The sequence below is a fragment of the Protopterus annectens genome, chromosome 4.part0 (genome assembly GCF_019279795.1).
Source record: "Protopterus annectens isolate FY-2018-M chromosome 4.part0, PAN1.0, whole genome shotgun sequence".
NCBI lineage: Eukaryota > Metazoa > Chordata > Ceratodontiformes > Protopteridae > Protopterus > Protopterus annectens.
This window is the reverse complement of record NC_056733.1, coordinates 1,222,222,606-1,222,243,598: the sequence shown is the minus strand read 5'-3', so window position 1 is coordinate 1,222,243,598 and position 20,993 is coordinate 1,222,222,606.

Sequence of the window (20,993 nt, the reverse complement as noted above, 5' to 3'; positions counted from 1 at the left end):
GTCATTAAATGATGACATACATTTGTGTTTACGACTGCACAGTCTGTGTAACACCCATGTGCATGCAAACCTATTAGTCTAGCAAATTTCTAAGTTTGTAAGAGCAATATGTCACAGTTGCCCCTATATGTCCCCCATCATAGTAGGCTTTGTCCACATTTATTGTTCTAAGAGGTTGAGAGATATGGTATGCACACATGTGCTTACTATATGCTATTGTACAGGTGAATGTGTTAACTTGCACTGTGCACCCAGTGGCTGTCATGCAGTCATGGATAACGTTCATACTGCTGTGTCACCCTATACAGGTACCTCTGGGGTGCCGTACAGCCAAGAGTCCGTTGCAGGTGAGACTGTCATCGGTATCAGGCATGTCAAAGCATAGATCTATTCACCATGTGGCCAGTTAATACATGGATATACAGGTCGCATCACCCATCATCCACACAGGCCACCTATGTGCAATATATACAAATGAAATGACACACAGATATGAAACTACAGTATTTGTCATTGCTACATGTGTGTCCAGCTGTGCATACAACGGTGGAGATGTTCTACAATGGAGGCATATGTTCTATACAGTGGAACAAAACATGTGGTACACAAACCAGTACCACACAGTGAGCAGTGATATGGGCAGACCACAGGCGTCACCATTGTGTTATATGCCCCTTCAATGGGTTCACACATTGTGATGTTCTATCTGACATGTCTGAGACACGTAGCGTTTTGGTTGCAATATTGTCACAATTTCCCATAACCCATACCCCACATACCACACATACACCTGTTGTCTGCATAGACCTGTGGATGGTGACATATCCAACATCTATGGGTGTATGTCATATGGGACAACACAGACATGTGTGATAGACGTCCATCACATACATGACCAACACATGTGCACACATGGCCATGGGGGATGGCCAGAAACACGTAGCCACACAGAAGATGGGATGTGGATACGCCCTGCCCCACTTTGTCCACACATGGTCCAATTACAGCCGTACTAGACCAATTGTACAGGTGATGTGGTACGCTGCATATCCTAAATGCCTGTGCACAGCTAGTCGAGGTGTCAGTGACGTGTACCTCATAAGATGTGTTGAACATGACGTCTGTGTCATAGCATGACCGTAGTCACCTTTAAAAATTCCACTGACAGTGACACCAGGCCACAGATACTGTACTTTTCTCCTGCCACCGTAGGACATCACTGTTAGCTGTGCACCTTGTGTGCATGGTACATCAATGTCATATGTGAAATGGTGACATGACAGGTCCCCTATGTGTGGACATGGTTGCCAGGCAGCTAATACTCTGTAGTCATCATGCAGGGGTGTCATCTGTATGTCCTCCAGTGACCTGTCACATGACACAGAGTGGTTTGGTGTGTATACACCTCAGCATCATAGGTCACAATCCACAGGTATGTCATGGGTATGCATGCAGTTCTGGATATGCAATGCATACATAACATGCACTGTTTAGCAATATAGATGCCTCATGATGCCATGCAATGGCACAGTGTCTGTACATCACACTGTACAGCAATGTAGATGGCTCACAGTCCCCTACCATGCCCATGCACATTTGCTCAACATGCATTCTATCTGTAGGGCATATGGACAACACCGCAATGTGATACCCAGTACGACGCTGTACATGTGTCAGGACACCATTGTGTCAGGCATGCATGCATGTTAATGCACACGTCAGCAGATTACATGTCAAGGTCATGTCAGCCATGTGTACTGTTATCCTGTTCTGGTCCACATGGTGTATCACAGGGATACATGCATACTACCATGATCGTGTGAATTGCATGGATAATGATATGACACCTGCCTGCTGTAGTGTGCATTCCAGGGGAATGCCTACAAACACTATTGATGTCTGAGCTGCATGCTGTCAGCTGTATCACAAGCATGTTGCATGCCATCTGTCATATCACATGCATGGTGTGTCAGTGTGTGTGTGTGTGTGTGTGTGTGTGTGTGTGTGTGTGTGTGTGTGTGTGTGTGTGTGTGTGTGTGTGTGTGTCAGTGTGTGTGTGTGTGTGTCAGTGTTTGTGTGTGTGTGTCAGTGTGTGTGTGTCAGTGTGTGTGTGTGTCTATTGTAATTTAGAGTCTTTCTTTGCATTCACAGGTGATGTAGGTGCGTTACCCTCCTGCGGTCCATCTGATAGTGTCCCCACAGATGCTAGCAGTGATGAACATATGCACGAGGTACAGGCAGGGATGTCAGGGGCTGAATCTGTGCCAACAGTTGCCATCCCAGCTATGTCCCCGTCTTCCCTGCACACAGTTCAGCTGCCAATACATACCGCATCTACAGTGGCCATAGAAGAAGGACAGTCAGCATCTGTTAGCGTTGAACAGGAATGTGTGGGGGCTACAGAAGATGCTTCTCCACACCATGGTGCAGTATACTGAATGCAGATGTGCCACACAGGCATGTGGCTGGTGCTGCTCGTAGGAGGACCTCTGGCAGACGTGCACCTGCAGGACATAGCGCAGCAGCTGGAATCACCACATGCATGTTCCAGACTGTAATGGCTGCACAGGCACATGCCGAATGGCAGAACAGAGAAGGACAGAGGCTGCAGAGGGCTGCTATCAGTACCCTAAACAACAACATCTAGGCATTGGCAGGTGCTCAACAGCAGATTGCTGATGTTCTAGACAGGCGATTGGGTGACATGGTCAGAATCCTTGACCATGGCATGGCAATCCGCGAGAGTGAGCTGTCTGTGCCGGAACATCTATTAGGGGTGAGGCGTAGGCCACATGGATGTAAGCTGGCTACACCACCTAGTGCAGGTCAACGTGAGTGTGCCACCTCACATGGCCGTTCCCATAGTGACGGTAGCAGTAGCAGTGCAGCTGGTGCTGTGCTGTCCACACCAGGTCACAGCAGGCCATGTGGACGTGGCCCTGGATGTTCCTTGCGGGGACATGGTTCCAGTGGCCATGTGTCGTCAGACAGTAGCCATTCTGTACCTCTGCCTGGTAGTGCCTGTGCAACCCCTGGCAGGCACAGGACATGTGGCCGTGTCCGGTCACAGTGAGATTGTACAACCTGGTCTGTACAATCTGGAGCTGTCCATAATACCCTTGGGTAGGCCTCACAAATGACAGAACTGTGTTCACACATACACGCACACAGCAAACACAACTGTAGGGCTCCACAACACCCACTTGCATACAGAACAGACATGTCCATTCAAATCATCTGCCCTTACCCACACACATGATGTCATCCATTGGTGCAGCCTATGCCCCTGGCAAAAAGTATCACCCTGTGCATATGAAGAAGCCTGTGCTGCATCCCTGTCATCCACACCATCGGTGCAGTAATATGCTCAAATGGTCTGATGCACAGGGTGAACAGAATAGTGAGAGGTGTATCTAACATTACTTGTGTATGCATATTGAGGGATGTGTATGTTGCATTGGTTGTGTGTGAATACTGAGAGATGTGTATGTGACATCAGTGGTGTACTGTCGACATGCACCAGTCATACTATGTAGTCCAGGTGCAGCATGCATTGTGATATGTTCACAGTATGTGTCTTGGTTACAACAGTAACATCATGTTGGTAATGATGCCCTGGTTCCCTCCTATGGTGTACTGGCATGTGCCTACAGGCAGCAGTGTTTGCAGTCCCCCATGTGTAACTGTGGAGTACTCACAGGGGCACTTATGGCAATATCAGCATGCTAAACGTACCCTCAACCTGACTGTTGGAAAGTCAAACATGACACAGATGTCCACACATATACTGCACTTGAAGCATGTGGTCATTTGAACAGGCTACAGTGGACAGAGACGTGACATACATACCGGGAAACATTACAGGTATGTTGACATGGTGCAGGGGTTGTACACAACAGTCTGGCCAATGATGATGTTAGAGGCCAGTTGATAGCATGAGGCCACACTGTGTAGCAGTAATACCCTGTCACAGTACAGGAACATGGCCACATTCACGGGGTCTACAGCACTATAACGCACACCCCAAAGTGTTGAGGTGTAGACCCTTGCCTATGTGGTCATCACCCTTGCAGTACTTTGCACCCACAGAACATGGCACAGAGAAGGAGCATGCGCAGGTAGCCAGTACGGCTGGGACCGATGGCATCAACAGGGTAGTAGACTGCATCACCATGAGGGTTAGTCACCATGAGGGGTTAGTGATCCTGTTTCCACTGTATGGTAGCATACACCCTCACACCAAGCACCAGACAGCCATACATACACACACACACACACACACACACTGTGGTGACCAGATATGTGTGTATGGATAGCCAATGTGTGTGATGCACCACACCTGCCGACGTCATGCTTTCCACACTGCAGTATGTACAGATCTCTACAACGATGTACAGGGATGTGTAACAACTGGGACGTAGTCCCCACCATATGTGGAATGTGTGGTCACACAAGCGGACACACATGGCAGTGCTGGGAATGATACACCTGCCATATGATGAGCCGTTTGATAGACATGCAGTGGTAATGTCCACATTATGTGAACCAATGCTATGTCTGGCAATTGTGTTGCTATATGCACACGGGAGGATGTCAGTGTTACAGGTGTCACGTGACATACAAATGGTAACACCTGACCGCTGTGTATGCGTTATGTCATTACCATCAAGTAACAGTGACATAGCGTACTGTTTGCACATGGCATGGTAGGATGGAGTGTGACCTGCTGGATCTAGCTTTGTTTGTGTAACTTGAGCACTAATCCAGACATTCTCTAAAGTATTCAATGGTATTTATTACTGCTTGGTTGTAACTTGATTAAAGTGTAGCTATCATTCAAGTCTTTTGGATTAAGCACTTGGGCTTCAGACCAGTTGTTTTACATTAGGAAGGTTTGTGGCAAGCACTGTGGTGGCAGGACAGGTAGCTTTCATCCTTCTAAGTTGGGAACTGCTGATTGAGAGCCCAGTGTCCAAGTGTATTAGTTCTGGTTTAGGCACTTGGGCTTCAGGCCAGTTATTTTACATTAAGAAGGTTCGTGGTCTGCACTCTTGTGGGAGAAGAGGCTGGAGTCTGCCCTTCTGAGCTGGGAATTTTCTGGTTAAAGGTTTATAGTGCCTGAATATTTGAACTGTATCTTACTGAAATTGGTTCACCTTGTTTGCTCTAGCATAGACTAGATCCAGGCCTTCTGAATCTAGCTTTGTTTATATGCTTGTTGTTTGTTTGCTTGTTATTTCCCTGGAAGCTAATTCCACCTAATACGCAACTTCTCAGCGCTTCTGTGGATCACTAGTGATATCTGCATTGCTTACTGTACTTATTTCCTTGTTTCACTTGAAAGAAAGTTACTGTTTGTCATTTTTGCATTTAGTTACTTGTAACACATTGCACTCAAGTTACCTGGCACTTGCTCACTAAAGCAATTATATAAGTCAGCACTAAAAATTAAAAGCACTACACCCTCACTCCCCACTGGCCCTTGTTTTCAATTAAGGATTTCCCAATATTATTCTAGCATGTCCAAAGGTCAGTTGTCAATCTCCTCTCGGTCCAGCTGGTGAATCTGGGAATCTTGAGGCAATGTTATAACTGCCTCATGTACACAGACAACCCTCTCCTCCTCCCACATAACACAAATACTTGAGAGATGCAGCTATTTAGCCAAACTGGAGGCTGAGCTCTCTCAACTCAGGACTGGCAAGACCAGACAGGAGGAGAAGGCAACTACACACACCACAAAACCAGCCTCACATAATGCTACCACTCCACTGAATCAAACACATAAACACACAAAGACATACTCGAGGCTCTGAGTAAAATTTACCTAAACAGCAGAGGCCTCCAAAGCAGACACCCAAACAACTGCTACCTCAAGACACCCCACAAGCAACACATAAACCACAAAAGCAGTGTGCAAAGCAGTCACAGCCCTTAAGGCCAAATACAACACCAAACATACTTGTCATAGGTGACTCCATAGTCAGACACACTGGCGTCCACTCACCAGGCTGAACAAGGAGAGGGTCACAGTAAGCTGCCTATCGGGCGCTAGAATCCGCCACATAACACAAGCACTTTCGGGTCACTCCACGGCAAGTACAAATATGACACAGTCATTGTCCATGCTGGTGTGAATGACCTGAGACGTACCTCCTGGACTACATGAAAAGAGACATAGAGGAGCTCTCTGATTATGTAGTCCAGGCAGGTATGACCCTAACCCTGAGCAGTATCCTTCCTTCACCAAGAATGATGCCACAATATAGAGACAAGATGATCAGCTTTAACAATTGGCTTAATGTCTGGTGTCATTCAAAGGGATCCAGTGTCTGTCTGCCTGGGATGACATGCTTGACAAGCCACGCTGCTTCGCAAGGACGGCTTGCACCTGTCACCCTGGGATTCCGGATATTGGCTAAGGCTCTTGCCACCCCATAGTGCCTTTTTAGGCAAGGCTCAAATTCAAAACCTACCACCCTAGAAAACAAAATGGGAAGAAACTGAGGGTAATGCTGCTCAATGCCAGAAGTCTAAATCTCAAAATGCACACTCGAGGCCCTTCACAGTATGGAGAACATCGATGTCTGTGCTGTAACTGAAACCTGGTTCAAGGCTCCTGAGAGCACCCCGGCACTATTAGGTTTTACCTCATATCATGCGTTCGGCCCCAAAACCCGGACCACACCACAAAAGGAGGGGTGTATCCATATTCATAAAGGATACTCACACCTCCAGGTTGGTGGCAACGCCTGAAGCTTGAAACCATCCAGGTGCAACTAACCATAGGCAAAACTGCTCTACAAATTGTAGCATGCTACAGGCCACCCTCTCAAACTCAGGAACCCCACACAGCCTTCCTGAAGACACTGGAGGGTATAAGTGTATCTCCAAACACCATCATATTGGGTGACTTCAACTACCCGAATATAGACTGGGAACATTACTCAAGCCCTAACTTTCTAGCCCAACGGTTCCTGGAGTTCATAAATTCAAATGCCATGGAACAGCTAGTCACTGTTCCCACGAGAGGAGAAAATATACTAGATCTCATTGTCACAAACATGGGGACAAAATGCTCCACACCAGAAGTATATCCCTCATTGATGAGATCTGATCATAAACTAATCTCACTGGAAATCCACATCCCGCCCCCACCCCAAGCAAAAGACCATAGTGAAGAACTTCTAAAGCAAACTTCACACTACTCAAGACTGGTGTGGTATCCTTCAAGGCCCCTGAGCCAGAGGAAACCACAACCCAAGCTCGGAAGCCCTTACAAATGCCTTCTATGAACACCTCCAGGACTGCATGGATCAGGCAATCCCAAATAAAACCAAGACTCTTTCCACAAAGGGCAAACATCCAGTCTGGTGGACCCCAGCCATTAACAAACTTTACAATAAGAGGAGAAAGCTATTACATGATAGAACAAAATCCATAAAAGGGAAGTCACCCTGATCATTATTAGTAAAAAATACGAGCACTCATAAAATCAACTAAGGCCAATTTTGAGAGAAAAATTGCCATGGATTCAAGGACAATCATAAGGCCTTTTCAGCTATGTTAGGAACCTGGGTGGAAACTCCCAGATATGCTCAGAATTAGTCCAAAATGATACAAAATCACTGAACCCACAGACATTGCCAACATACTGGCAGACAGGTTCAGTGCAAACTTCACCCCCTCTCCCCTAAAGGAGAGATAACTATCCCAGCCGAGTGTAGCCTCTCGGACATCTCAAATGTGCAGGTGAAAGCTGCTCTCTCTAAAGCTAAAAACACAGCATCAATGGGACTGGATGGTGTCCCGGCTGTGTGCTACACGAGCTAAATGAGGAATTAAACCCGCACATAAGGCAGCTGTTTAATCTCAGCCTTACCACAGGATACGTGCCCAGGAGTGGCGTCGGCAACTGTGGTCCCACTCCACAAAGGTGGCGCCTCTACGAACCCTGGTAATTACCGCCCCATAAGCTTAACAAGTCTAGTCTGCAAAGCTATGGAGAGGATCATAATGGAGCTCATAAACAAAGATATAGGGACTTGCAGACATTGGACCCGACCCAGTTTGGCTTTGTCAAGGGAAGATCATGCCTTTTGAACTTGGTCGACTTCTTGAAACAGTCACCAAGGCCATTGATGAGGAAAGGCAGTCCATACAGCCTACCTTGACCTTGCAAAGGCTTTGACACAATACCCCACTGGTATTGTAGAAAAACTTACCAGCTTAAATGTAAACCCATATGTCAGAAGATGGGTTGCAAACTGGCTTAAGGACAGAACCCACAGGGTTAGAGTTGCTGGCGCTATGTCAGACTCCAAGCCGGTCACAAGTGGTGTCCCACAGGGCTCGGTCCTTGGCCCCTATTGTTTGGCATCTACTTCTCAGAAGTACAGGCCAACATGGGAGGACTTTGGCTGACAAAGTTTGCAGACGACTGCAAACTGGGCACCATAGTGGAAAGTGCATCGACATGGATATCCTTCAGAAGGGACTCACTGAAACAGATAGCTGGTGCCAGAGCCATGGCCTGAAGTTAAACGCCAAAAATGTATAGTCATACCCTTCGGGAAAAACAAGGTAACCCCAAGCTACCATATAGGTGGCAATCCACTAAGCACAGAAGAGGTTATCAGGGACCTGGGGACCCAGGTTGACAGTGGCCTTTCTTTGACACTCACATTGCTAAAGTGGTTAGAAAGACCTTCTACATTGCCCACCTGATCATGAAGGGATTCACATCCAGATCTAGTGAGGTCATTGTTCCCCTGTACTCTTCACTTATCAGACCAATGATCGAGTACAATGCCCCATTCAGGATGTATCTCACCCGACATCTGCAGCAATTGGAGAGACCCCAAAAGTTCCTCACCAAAAGGATAAAGGGACTCCAAAATCTGTCATATGCTGCCAGATTGAAGAAACTCCAGCTCTATTCAGTCGCATACCGTCTGCTCAGAGGTGACATGTGCCTGACATACAAGGCCATGTCCAACCCGAATTAATGGACATGCTCCACCTCAAAAATCCAAATCCACCAAAACCACTAGAGCAAGCGACTTAAACCTTAGCACGGATATAAATAGGACATGCTGGAGGGATAGATTTATCACTCAGAGACTCCCTATGCTGTGGAATAAAATCCCGGTCCATGTGAGGCAGAGCACCTCGCTGACTCTGTTCAAGAGAAATCTAGACCTGTGGATGGGAGATCATAGGTTTACCCCAGGAATCATCTCTGTGTCACTGCTGGACAGAGGCACAACAAACTAATGGGCACAGTATTTTTTCATATAAGGGGTGGCGTAAGCCACAATAATTTGGACTAGGCTTATAAATGCCTTAGGGCAGATAGCCTAGTATAAACCTATGAACCTATGAACCTATGAACCTGTGAGCCATCCCCGGCACACATACATCTACACAGGTGGATCACCACTTTATGTACACACATCCCTCCATATGTGATGTACAACCTACCGTACTGTCTGTATGTCACCATATACAGGTGTCAATGATGGGGCTGCATTGCAACTGCATGTTGTAGTTAGGCACAGCAATGTTACGGACATCGGCCACTGCACATGCATGGTTGCTGCACGCACAGTACAGATTTACATGTGTGTTGGTCCTACATGTGTCTCCTGTAGCCATGTTTGTATGCATTGCTATTGATGGACACGTGTGTTGACATACATAACACATGGACTGTGGTATGATATCATGGGTGTCATGGGTGACTACTACAGGGGAATGCATCCTCGGTCAACATTGCTACCTCCTGTACTGTGAGCATTCAACAAACATGGACCCACCTTCCATTTGCTTGAGTATGATTGCTTAGGCCACTGTTCTGCACAGGGGACAGCAAAGGCTAAGCTATGTGCATATGTGTTGTGTCTGTGGTCCATGCACACATCCACTACAATCACATGTATGACATAGCCAAACATGTGTGTTCATTGGTGTACAGCAACACTCATCTGTCACAGCTGTTTAAGACCTGGGGCCCCTGGTATGTCTTGAGCTGACCTGGTCATGTATAGTGGTATCATTGCAATGCATAACACCTGTTGGAACCCTGTCAGTACATGTGTACTCTGCACAGTTGCTGTAGACCTCTGTACAGTCCACTGGTCATATGTCACACATTGTTGTGGTAATGTATGGCTGTGTATTGCTGTAGCAATGACATGGTGATGTTTCAAGGGCTACGGTGTAGACTGCAGTGTGTACGTCTGTGATCTGCACCTGTGACAGCTGTGATGGCAGCTGAGTGTGTACTGGCCACTGCATGTGTGTGACCGCCCTGTGCATGGGGACAGTTATACCTTACTGTGCCCTTCCGTGTTTAGACTCCGTTTGCATGCAGGACAGCCTTCCCAGTGCATGGGGACAGTTATACCTTACTATGCCCTTCCGTGTTTAGACTCTGTCTGCATGCAGGATGGCCCGCCCTGTGCATGGAGACAGTTATACCTTACTGTGCCCTTCCATGTTTAGACTCCATCCGCACGCAAGACGGCCCTTTGCAACTGCTAAGTGTGTGAGCATGCCCAGTACACTGTTGTGTAGATGGACACACATGACAGTCCAAACTGAGCCCTTGCATGTTGAGACTCTGTCTGCATGCAAGACAGCCCTTTGCAACTGCTAAGTGTGTGAGCATACCCAGTACGCCATTGTGTAGATCGACATACAGTACAGTCTGAATGGACATGTATTACTAAGCATGTGGCCATGGACAGTGACACCTTGTGTTGGTGATGTCCCTCTGTGCATGGGCATGGCTGTTGACATCCTGTATAGCCATGGTGGTCATCCAGGCAACAGATGTCCATTTTCAATGTCACGATGGATGCCTACCGAGTACACACTGGTCGACTATCTTGAAAGGTGTACTGTCTGTGGCGCGTCCTGTGTCTGTCTTGTTGTTGTAGTGTTCCGTAAATCTTACGTTGCCCCAATCACACCACTGTTGTGTGTTTGTCTACGTCTACTGTGGGACAGTAATATGTCTGTATACTTTCAGACTGATCACTCTCTATACAATCTCTCTCGGCATCCTTGTCTTTGCGGATGATGACACGCACCTAGTAATATGCCTCTTGGACTGCTGTGTTTAGTAATCTCGGTAGCGCGTTCTGTAAATGTGTCATGCTGTAGTGTGATAAGGTAGTTAGGTGTATGTTCGACTCCCAGCTCTGCCAAGTGTGTGTGTGTGTGTGTGTGTGTGTGTGTGTGTGTGTGTGTGTGTGTGTGTGTGTGTGTGTGTGTGCGCACGTGCACGCGCATGCTCCTGTCCACCTGGGGACTCGGTCAAGGTTTTAGATGCCTCACACCACAGATATTTCCTACCGACGTCTTTGTCTTTGTGGATGATGACATGCACCTAGATGTATGCCTCTGGGACTGCTGTCTATAGTAATCTCAGTAGCGCGTTCTGTAAATGCGTCATGCTGTAGTGTGATAGGGTAGTTAGGTGTATGTTCGACTCCCAGCCCTGCCAAGTGTGTGTGTGTGTGTGTGTGTGTGTGTGTGTGTGTGTGTGTGTGTATGTGTGCACGCACATGCTCCCATCCGCCTGGGGACTCAGTCATGCTTTTAGACGCTTCACACCAGAGATATTTCCTACCAACGTCTTTGCCTTTGCGGATGATGACACACGCCTAGATGTATGCCTCTGGGACTGCTGTGTTTAGTAATCTCGGTAGCGTGTTCTGTAAATGCATCATGCTGTAGTGTGATAGGGTAGTTAGGTATATGTTTGACTCCCAGCCCTGCCAAGTATATGTGTGTGTGTGTGTGTGTGTGTGTGTGTGTGTGTGTGTGTGTGTGTGTGTGTGCGCGCATGCTCCCATCCACCTGGGGACTCAGTCATGCTTTTAGAAGCCTCACACCACAGATATTTCCTACCGACTTCTTTGCCTTTGCGGATGATGACATGCACCTAGAAGTATGCCTATGGGACTGCTGTGTTTAGTAATCTCGGTAGCGTGTTCTGTAAATGCGTCATGCTGTAGTGTGATAGGGTAGTTAGGTGTATGTTCAACTCCCAGCCCTGCCAAGTGTGTGTGTGTGTTTCCAGCTGCATGACAACAGTACATTGCTTTTACAGTATTCACTCTCCATAACATCCGTGCGGCGTCTTTGCCTTTGATGCTGCTGTCTGCAGGCTAGATGTATGCCTGTGTGAATCCTGTGATCTACTAATCACGGTAGTGCATTCTGTAACCGCATAATGCTGTCGTGTGGTACAGTGGTTACATTTGTGTTCTGCTCCCAACCCGGACACATTTGTTGTGCGTGTGTGTGTGTGTGTGTGTGTGTGTGTGTGTGTGTGTGTGTGTGTGTGTGTGTGTGTGTGTGTGTGTGTGTGTATGTATGTATCTATCTACATATATATACTGCATTATCTGTACGTGATTACCTTGGATGTATGTACATCTGCTATGGCTCTGTGATAGTGCACATACTGTGTGCTGTAGTGATCGTGGGCTAAACTAATGTAGTGACAGGTTATTGTGTTGCTGGGTATTACACGGGCATTGGAAACAATGTTAGTACAGCACCTTTGAATGGTCGTATGCACATCTCGGCAACAGTCAGCACCAGTTATTACATTGGAGGGTGAGTATGGCTCATATCCGTATGTATTAACTGACAATTCTATGCAACTCAGGTTAACATTTCAGACTCACGTTTATCCACAGGTTGTGGTACAGATCCTAGGACTGTATGTGTATACAATGACAGGTTCAGGACTGGGTTAGTGCTGGATGCATGGAGGGGTGTCCATGGCCAGTAATGGCGATCTCTACAGCCTGGCAGGTACGATCTGTGACTGTCCCACAACCTCCTGTATATGGCTGACACATGCTGTACCTGTGTATATGCAGACACACACACTTACCACAAACAGCTAGGGCTATCACATACACAATCCCATGGCATCACCATTGGGCCATGCAATAACCATTGTCCCTCACACACACACACCTACATGTACATTGGATGGCTCAATGACAGCTCTGGAAATGTAACACAACACCCTGTGCATATGATGTCACCTGTGCCACCACCTGTGATGTGTAACATTGATGCAGGATCAGACTATCCTGGTGCTGATGCACATGGTGGCTTTATTCCACTGTATTGATGTTAGCATGCTGTTAACACAAAGTGCGTTACTTCCAGGTGTACATCAGAAGGCATGATGCATTGCAGCTATGACCATCAATGTAGCATAGTTTACAGCACTGTTAGTTCTGATGATGTATTCTCCATCCATGTGCCATTTCACTGATGTGTGTAGTATTGGCAGCATGTGTGTCTGAGTGTGCAGTACGTGTGTGATGTGTGTAGTACACATGTATACATGCTTACAAACGTATACACTGGCATACACGACATTACATGGGCTTCACCATTCGTACACTAGCTTACTCGTTCTTCCACACGCGCACATGGTCTAACACACGTGCACACATGCTTACTCGGGCTTAATGGCGTGCACGGGCACGGACACACTGTGGGCAGGTTTGCAGGTCACATCGGTGGTATCCATGGTGTACACCATCAGTCTCCTGCCTTTCCCTCTTCCCCTGAGTACTGACAGCAAACATGTGACACTGCCTGGTGAGATTACAGTGTTTTATACATACACACTCATGTTGTCACCTATCTTCTACTCTAATAGTCCCCTTATCCTACACTACACTGTAGAGGCTTGGCCCATATGGCATGACATATTGCAATTCACTATCCTCAGCCTCACTTGCATCAGATTGCCTACAAATGCTTCATTGCATCTCTGACAGAGCACTTCCACACATAACAACCAGTACGCAGTAGCCATGTTGTCTCCAGCTTGTCATTCATCTGCATGGCGTACTAACATCTAACTAAACCTACATTTTGTATGTATATTATACATATTTGACTCGTTTTGAAGCGCAGAGCGTTCTCGTGGTGCTGCGCTATGCTTCCACACCGGAGATCGGGGGAGGACAACTACTGTTTTATTGATATCCAATGGACAATGATGCCACTGGCCTTGGATTTGGACATTGGTATGCATCTTCGACTGTATTCATACTGTATTTGCAGCTGTCATTGCTCCATTTAGCAAAGTGCAGAACATTAGTCACCTAACATCTGGGTACATTTCTGCACATAACTCTGCTCTTGCATGGACAGCTTACTGTTTCATGTATCACATATTTACATCATTTGCATAGCTTTCACATACAAATGGGGTATGTTGCAAATCCCAACATTGCCCGTGCAATGTTCATGTTATGGGTGGTCTTGCACGCCCCTGCAGGTGTTTGCTGAATAGCCTGGCAGTCATCTTTCCTTGCTGTACTCTCACTCAACTCATACACGCCGGAGGCTTCGTGTATCATGGCCTAGGCTTTAATGTGTTCTATGTCTATTTGTGGTGTATGCATGGCTGTGGGTATGTCCCACTGTCATCATTGGTAAAGGTGACAGCCCTATAGGTACTTCATGTAGACTGCTGTGTCATTTGACATGTTAGCACATACCTGCGGCCAATACTGAACTTCCTACTGCAATGCTTTTCATACCTTCTGAGTTATCTTGCAGTCGATAATGCTGTTTCCTCAGACACGTATCTGTTTCTGATCATACTTCTCAACCTCCTAGAACAAAACGTCTGTACAAAGCCTAACATGATGGGGGGACAAATAGGGGCAGATTTTAAATATTGCTCTTACAAACGAATATAGTTGACAGAATAATAGGTTTTGCATTAGTATGACTTTTCTGAAGGATTTGGGGTATTAAACTCAAATGTTTGTCATTATTTAATGACTTCAGTTCTCAGGTATTTGCCAGAAAGGTACAGATTGTAAGAGGAATGCACCAAACATATGAGGCAAACATCTGCACATTCTGCGAGAATCTGTACAGTTCCAAGGTATGTTTCTGATACAGGATATCAATTTTCTTACACTAATACACACAATATATGGCACCATCACAGGCCAGATGCCATTACATTCCTATTGCAAGACACACCCACCCAGAGGGTTGTATTCCTTACACAGGCCAACAGGTGCTTATCCACACTAATTATTCTATCATGTACCTTATGTGTACGCCGGTATTTGCGCTTTCCATCAGTGGCAGAGCTCACGTACGAGTATGGGGGACTGGACACTGTATCGGTGACACTGCATGACACCCTGAGAGACACATGTCTTTTGAGTCTATTAACCTTCCACATTGACCTTCACAGGGCATACGTTGTCATTCACATTTGTCGAAGTACATGCTTTTGACTTGTACATGTTTTGCCATTTGTCCTGACATCTTTCTTCTCACCTGTCCACCTAGTATCACTAGTTCTGTACATTTATTTAGGACGGGTTACCTTCATACCTCTCACCTGTACACATTATGGGTAAACGCCTTGAGGTTTGACCTATGATTTTGTTACATTTGTCATAATAATGTGCCTTTCCGGTAGATTGCTGGTAAGGCATGACGGACTGTGAGGTTAGGTAATAATGACTGACATTTCTATTTCATGATTACTAACCCTCATAACATTCGTATTCCTGACTACGCCATTATTCTATCAACATTCTGACTTTGTCTGGGGTATATTTAATATAGTCCCTATTTGTATTTCATGTACTATGCATTAGTCCAGCTGTCTTATTCTGAAAGTTTGGCAGGTATGGTTACCATCTTGGTCATACGCATGTCCATCCATGATAATCACCTACATGATACTGATATAGGTCCCTACGTCTTCCCCCAATGGTTTACACAATATCCAGTAGATGGGTTGCACCTTTTTGGAGAATATAGGCGTGTGCTATACCCACATAGGTATATTGATCACTCCCATGGGGCGTACCTAAGAGATCTGTGCCAACCAACACCTAGGCCCATTTTTGCATACCCATGATTCCCATACCTGACACCCCTCCACAGTACCCATTAGACATGTTTAATGTGAACGATAATAAAGTCTGAAGACACTTCTAAGCACTCCCCACTCTCCGTATATCAGGTCGTACATCATACATTCTATCGACCCATGTGTTATTACCCTTGCACCTGCTACTGTTGCATGTACAGCTATATCATAGCTGCAGCTGTGGTGTCTTTTGCATTGATGATGGTTCGCACTTCGTACAGGATCAATTTTTGGGGTCCTGCAAAGGACATCTATATTCATGTTTAACGTGTAGAACTTGCAGGCCCTGTCTCACTGGTACTTTCCGGGCAATGGTTTGGAAAGCAGCAGTGTATTGACCTTTCATGCATGTCTGTCTGTCTATCCATAATAGCTATACCATGACCTATTTATGTACATGTGCTATATGTACAGGGACATATGTTTGTTGTGTATATATCTATTTATGTATCGTGTGTGTATATATATATATATATATATATATATATATATATATATATATATTTATATATACATATATAGATATGTCTGTACATTCCTCATTTCATAATTTGCTTTGGTTTAAGTCTGTGGATATATGTGTAAATATATATATATATATATATATATATATATATATATATATATATATATATATCCATATCATACCTTTCAACTGTACAGATTTTCGCTGAATGTACAGCTGTTTGCCTCTTATCCTTGGTCCATTTTTCATAACCTTGTGTCTATCTGGCAATTTAGTGGCATATCATTAAAGACTGATGTTGGTAAATAATGACAAGCATTTCAGGTTACGACTTCATACCCTTCAGAGAATCCATGCTAGTGACACACCTGTTATTCTATCCACTTTCTATGTTTGTTAGGGCAATATCTGGGGATTGTCCCTATTTGTACCAGTTGTTTTCATGGCTTTGTCCAGTTTCATCCTTTACGGGGTTAACAAGTATGAGCCATGTATATATAACATGGAGAAAACAGCATTCATTTGCTATGCTGTGAGCGGATTACACACGCGCAGGTGCACTTGCATATCCTTATTGTGGGTTACATATGTTTCATAGATATTTGTGCTTACGTGGCCTTTCATAATTCTGACTGTAACAGTTACATATCTGTATTCTGGTTTACGGACTGATGCAAAACACACCTTCACCTTTACATATTTAAATGTGTGTACAGCACAAACGCATTCATTACACTTTAAAGTTATATGTGCAGTGGTCATAGGTCAACCGGGACTGCATTCACGTTGGCCGGATGCTGGAACCACTATTCTATTGGTGTTCTGCCTCATTGATATGCATACCCGTAGTACTTAGCTACATCAACATACACCTCACCGCTTCACCTACAACACAGGCATCCATTCTCCTGCTGGGAAAAATGCAGTACTACATATTACACATTCCATATTGAATTCTACACTTAGGCATTTCCCTTTTGCCCTACCTTTGGGGAGATGGCCTGTATGTGTTTTGTTGTGAGGAATTGCAACTGCTATTTGGAGAGACATGGATATTTTGAATTCATGTCCCCCATGGATTGTGTGTGACGGCTAGACTATGTGGTTCTACATGTGAGTGTACCTGTCATCTCAACCGTCTGATAACGGACTACTGCAAACAAAACCTGTAACATCACCGTCTGTTCCTTTATACAACAGCTACGATTTCACATGGCACCATTACAAATGTGTCTCTCACAAGGTATGTTAATGCTTCTGCAGATGTAATTGAGTGAGTGGATGTTTGTGAGTTTATTACAGTCTGTATTGCAATTGTTTCAGGTGTGGGGGAGATGTAGATGGATGTACATAGCATATACAGGTTTGTGGGGACTGCATTTCTACATATTCCATATATGTGTGTGGGTTTCTTCCCTAATTAAAGACCTGTCATTTAGTAGACTGAAACTATGGTTGTTATGGGCTGATACATTGAGCCATTGTTAATTGGTTCCTATATAGCATGCAGGTGAGGTTGATACTTCAATACCTCCGGAAATACATCAATATGTTAGGGAATGTTACTAAATGACAGCTGTCTCTTGTATTTCTGTCACAGATATTTGCACTCATTGCAGTTGTGTTGGTGACTGAACCTCTTTGGCATGGGTTGCCACCTTTTCAAATGGCCATAGTGGGACATTTGCAGGACACACATCAGTGTTTACAAGCCGACACATACCTGTGGTCAGTACACAGGATAGAACATACTTTTATCCTAAATACATACTTATTCTTCTAGCACTTTAGCTACTTATTATGTTTCATGTAACATTTACGTATTTTAAATACAGGAATAATTATTTAATGCAACTATTACATAATATATGGGACATAATTATGTCCTACAATCTCGGACATTTGCCCTTTTTAATATTTTTTGTCAGGACACAACTGCCCAGGGAGGGGATGTCCCTCTTAAAGTGGGACAGGTGGTAACCATATGCCTATGGCCAGCTATGACCACACCTACCGTAATGTTCTACCTCCGAGTTAGCACTAACAGGCACATGAAGCAAACATACACACACACACACACACACACACACATTACAGTCCCACAGAAACACACATGGCACCCTCAACACACACATACACAGACTACAGCAATCACAAACACAGTTGAACACAGTACCTACCTGGACCTCAGCACCGGCAGTGATAACTAAATGTCCCTTAATACTGTGATAATATTACACACGGTTCCAGTGTTCCGGTACTGTGGTCTTTCGGTCTTCAAGCCTCGTGATTACACGTGTCGGTATGTGACACATTTGATAGTTGGCAGTATCCTATTTATTTGTACCTCCATGTTTGTGTACATGTCGTTGACCTATCTATATATTTGCAGATATAGGTGAATCCGTATATATCAACATATATCTCTCTATCACCCTTTCTATCTCTATTATATATATATCTAGAGAGAGAGAGTGAGAGGGAGAACACACCTTTCGTTGTGTTCATGGCAGTGTATACTGTTTCCTGGACTCTGTACATTTGTGTTTTAACCTGTCACAATACACACCTGCCATTGGTACATCTCGGGTAGCTTAGTGTTAGGTGATTGTGTACATGATTGCGTGTTCTACTCCTGGCAGTGGTCATTTTACCCTTCAGAGCAGGCACTATTAGTACAGGGGTGAATAATGCTAGTTTCACCTGTTCTGGACATCGTTGACTGTGATCTGCATGATATTCAGCAAAGCTTAGCCCTGTTTCGCGCATATCCATATAGTCATGTTTAAACGACACTTACCAGCACTTGCCAACGGATAATTCCACTAACATGTGCTAAACCTGATCTGATGACCTGCATCCAACATCCATTATTCATGCCTTCATGATTACATAACGTCCCTTGCAGGATGTGGAACCGGGAACATGCACGATAGTCAGTGCATTTACCACTTGGGCATCTGGGATTTGTACACATGTTATGGTGTTTTGTATGTGGACTGCACTATGGCTGTTACTCCATACTGCAGTCAGATGTGTAACTCAGTTAGTTTACATATGGATGAGACCTATTAATGGTATGTCCAAGTGATGTTTAATGGATGTGCTCCAGCATTGGGAATGTATGTCACAGTGAGCCACACACTATAATGTGCTATACCTTCACACAAACATAGGTGGAGCATGCTGGGGTGACAGATACCTGTCATGGGTACTCCCCATGCTTTGCCACTACATCCCTGATTACATTATATGGAGCCCCTCATTAACACACCAGGGAATCCATGCAGAGAGTGTGGGGAACAGTGATTACACACATGGATCCCGCAATTGGCTCTGTTTCACTGAGGGACAGTTGGTTAATCGATGTGGTGGCGACAGCAGACACTGTTTGCCTAGGTTGATGAATGGCCTCTGACAATCGGGCATGTACCTACCAATGTACCTAGCAACTTATACATACAGTATCAACATATGCTGTTAGGTGCGTGTACTGTTCAGGTGTTGACATTCCTTGTTCCAATAGCTGTTGTGTGTGCAATGGTTGAGGGCTGCCTATGTAGGATTCACACAGTAGGCCACCTATACATTCCAGTTTACAGGTGATCGTGTGTGTGTGGCATCCAGTTTACTGTTTGTGCAGGTGGAGAGGTGTGTCAGTTCATAGGGGCCTACACTGTCAGTGTATTTGCTATACGTTCCCTCTTTGCCAAGGCGTGGGCATATTGGGCACGCCTCCATCTGCCTATTGGAGCTGGCACGGGGTGTTTGTGGTCTGAATCTCTCTGAGCCTGTGATGGCCTTGGCAATTGCGGTGGGCTGTGAGGGCCTTCACCATTATGTCCCTGCTGCAGCTGTTTCCACAGGATCATATTATGTAGCATGGCACATACTATGAAGATGTGGGCACACATGCCTGGAGAGTACAGCAAGGGTCCACCAGATATGTCCAAACAACGGAACCGTGATTTCAGCATCCCAAACACACACTCTATGATGATTTTGGTTTGTGCGTGTGCCTCATTATGACGTTCTTGCATGGGTGTGTGTGCATTTCTGTTGGGAGTCATCATCCATGGCTCCAGTGCATAGTCAGCATCCCCCACAAGGTGGCCATGTGGGATGTCCCCCCTGACAAATACCTGATACAGCTGTGAGGCATGCCAGATGTGGGAGTCATGGTAGCTTCCAGGGCTGCCAGCACACACATCCATGATAATGCCCTGGGCATTGCACATGACCTGGCAGTTGATGGAGTGGTATCCCTTGCGGTTTATGTAGCACTTACCATGCTCACCGGGTGATGACTTGATATGTATGTGCATTCAGTCTATCGCACCCAGTACCTCCGGGTATTGTGCCACATGGCGGAAGAGATGCATATTGTTGGGCAACTCCTCCTGAGTTCGGGGGAAGTATATATGCTCATTGGCATGTGGTAACATGGCATCCAGGAACTGGTGTAGTACCATGGATGTTGATGCCTGTGAGATCCTAATATATTTTCCAGTGGGCCTTTGAAGGTGCCTGTGGGTAGTATTAGGCTTACACATACCACCTTCGTCCACT